Genomic DNA, 3,478 nt, shown 5'->3' with positions numbered 1-3,478 from the left:
AAACGAACATGCTTGGGCGCCCCTTCCTTGTCCACGAAAGGAGCAAAAAGCAGAAGTGGAAGGAGTGCGTGTTGCCGAAAGGCCCAAGGACTTGGCTGTAGCACGCAAATCCTTATAACGCTCCAACGCGCAATCCGCCTTATTGCCAAACAGGCGAGTGCCTGCAAAGGGCATTTCCATCAATGTGTTCTGGACATCCCCAGAAAAGCCAGTCGTTCTCAGCCAGGCATGGGGGCGTAGCGCCACGGTCATGGAAATCACCCTGCCCAGCTAGTAAGCAGTGTCATGACCAAAACGGATTGTGAACTTGGCTGCGTCTCTCCCCTCAGCAATAGCTTTGAAGAGTACTGTCCGAGCCTCCACCGGACACTGAGACAGCACCTGCCCAACTGTATCCCACACAGAATGGGAATAATCGCCCAAGAGACAAGCAGTATTCACAGACCACAGTCCAGAACTGGCGGAAGAAAAAAATCTTCTTCCCAAACTTCTCCAGTTTCTTGGATCCCCTATCCGGTGGCGCAGAAGGGAACAAGCTCGGGGACGCAGAGGTTTCGACAACCAAGCTCTCAGGGGTAGGGTGTTGGGAGAGGAAAACGGGGTTGCCCGGGGCCGGGCGATGGTGTCAGGCCACGTTCTTATCCACAGGAGCCCCTGTGTTGGGCATGGACCAGGTGCCCAAAAGAACGTCTGAGAGTACATCATTAAAGGGCAGCAGCGGCTCCGTAGAAGAAGACGCCGGCCGAAGCACCTCTGTCCGGAGGTTAGTCCTGACGGCCACGGCAGGGAGCTCGAGGTGGAAAGCTTCGGCTGCCCTACGCAACACCATGGGAAAGGAACCACTCCCCTCCGTAGCCAAGGTAGAAGGAGAAAGTGAGCCACGTTCCGGAGTATAATCCTGGTCACTTGCATCCCCCAGATCCTCATCCCAGTCCGGGTTCAAATCGCATTGTGCTTCAAGAGAGTCCTCAGACCCCTCCCAGTCTTCCCCGTCCTCCACATGCCGAACAGGTGAAACATAAGGAGGTCGGTGAAGATAGGGAAAGAAATTCCCCATTTGCGTTGGAATTGGCATCGGTCAACACCCTTCCGGTATCGGCTCCACGTCGTGCAGGAAGCCAGGGATGGCATCGGCCGGGACTGCGTCCGGAACTTGTGGCGGCGCTGTTGATGTCAGTGGCGGTCATACAGGGCTCACCGACATGGACGGAGATCCATGCCTGGATCAATGGGGGTCTCTCGGCGTCGAGACCGAAGTCGTTGACGACCGGAGCCGGCAACGTCAAAGCACAAGGACCACCAGCGGGGCAGATGGTTCGAAGACACTTGCATTGGCTGACAGGAACTCCTGCAGCTGGGCCGGAGTCCCCGATGGACCCGAAAAGGGAAGGTAGGCCATCGGCAACAGTGTAGGCTCCGCCGGAGCCGTGGGGGCGGCGCCACTTGCACCCTCAGCCGGGTCACGCTGATAGAGCGCGCAGGTCACCCGGGTCACTGAATTTACCAATTTTTTTCCACGCACTGGGCCCCGACGTGCATAAGATGACTGAGTTTGCGTGAACCAGGGGATTCTTACACGCTACTATGAGTAATTCGGGGGGTGACTCTTACACCACTTACTATTCATGTACCTGACTTACCACAGGCACATTACTCCTGACGGATCAGGAGCTAGCAGTGGATAGGTGACAAGATTCCTAAAAGAAAAAAACTTTTATATACCAAGTACGTTTATCCACACCTTATATTGTAAATGACCACAGACACCTGATGAGTTTTTAAAGATTTATCAAGAAAATTCAGAATGAATATGCCAAGATGATAAGCCAAATACAAATTAACACATCAATCATTAAAACTAATGCCACAATGTAACTATGGATGAGGGCAAGTACCATTAGGGTAAGTGAGAACACTACAGGGTACGAGAAGTAGGAACAGGGCTATTCACCATAAATTTAAACTAGGGCATGGGACATGAACAGGACCTAAAATGTGTACTTAAACTAGGCTACTTATGCTATTCTTTACTAGCTTCATTGCAAACATACTAAAGGGAAGGGAAAAATGGAACACACTAATATAAATCGACAATTTAATAATATCCTACAGGTAGGGAGAGAATTGGAACATTTCTAATAAACAATTGCATATAATTTGCATTCAATGGTGATAGAGCAATATCACAGGCAAGAGTGCTTTATTAAGAAGAGAAGAAAGAGAGATAGGAAGACGTAAACCCACAGTTTAATAATTACCTAGATAGGAATGAGGACTAACCCTGGCCACGGGTCAGTTTGGAAAGACTGGGACAAGGACCCTCAAGGATTGGAATACCAGAATGCGAGCAGGTACAGCTCACGGACAGTCAGAACAGGATACCCCTCAGGATTTGGGTCAGGACTGGGCTCACCAAGGTACGACCAACACCCACAGCTTCGGATGCAACGCCTGCGTTACCCCTCTCTGCAAGTAATCCGCCAGTAACCCCGATTGGGTTTTCGAATTTCCCCAGCAAAGTGCTTCGCCAGCACTTGGGACTATTTCCACCCCTAGGAGTTTGTGGAAAGTATGGACAGAGTGCTCCGCAGCACTCAAGATTAATCACCTATAGAGTTCGTAGGGTCAGTGACAGGTCTGCTGCTCGGACAAGTCGGACAATTTCTCTAAGCTATACTAGGCTAGATATACAGTTTTGGGACCCCTAGACCACCCACAAATGTTGCAAGTGACAAATTCCCACGTTATGATTGGTCAGGAGAGGTGACTTTGTCATTGTCACCTCCTAGAATTCAGTGTTCCCATCATTATTATTCAATTTTGCATACCCGCCCCTTGGGTTCACGTTCCCAGGCATAGGAATACAGAAGACAATACAAGTGCACAGTATATAGCAACAGTGTATCTTGGTCAAGGTGGAATATTGCATCTTCGAGATGGGTTCTCAGGCGCATCGAGCTTCAGGAGCCAGCTGGCTTGTTTCAGCTTCTGCGCAGTAGGGTTTCTCCCATGTCATGTGTCGGGGTTTAGAAGGGATTCAACATGGAAGGTCTCCCGTTTCCCGACCCATAGATACGTGGTACATGAAAAGTAAGCGAGAACAAATTAGAATCACACGAAAAAATGATTACACTGTACACCATTAAAAGCTTCACTGCACCCCTTACATTGTAATATCTATAGCATTAGGGTTTAGTGCAAAAAGACAGATAGGCAGAAGCAGTGGTGGCAAGCAGAGAGCGTGGTGAGAGACAAGCGGCCATGTTTGCAATAATGCGCATGAGCAATACAATCCCTCCAAAATGTGAGTGCGTCACATCACATGGGTATGACCGACGCATGCGCAGACTGGATTTCTGCGAAGCAGCCATTTCCGTAGTGCAAGCATTGTTAGGATGAAAAGACACACAGGCAAGCCTCCTGGGGACACCCGTGTGTTGGGAAAAAATGCTAAACAAATGACGGACAGGTTGAATTA

The sequence above is a fragment of the Lissotriton vulgaris genome, chromosome 5, assembly GCF_964263255.1.
Source record: "Lissotriton vulgaris chromosome 5, aLisVul1.2, whole genome shotgun sequence".
In the NCBI taxonomy this organism is placed as follows: Eukaryota; Metazoa; Chordata; class Amphibia; order Caudata; family Salamandridae; genus Lissotriton; species Lissotriton vulgaris.
The sequence above is the reverse complement of the archived record's forward strand: the minus strand, read 5'-3'. Positions refer to the sequence as shown.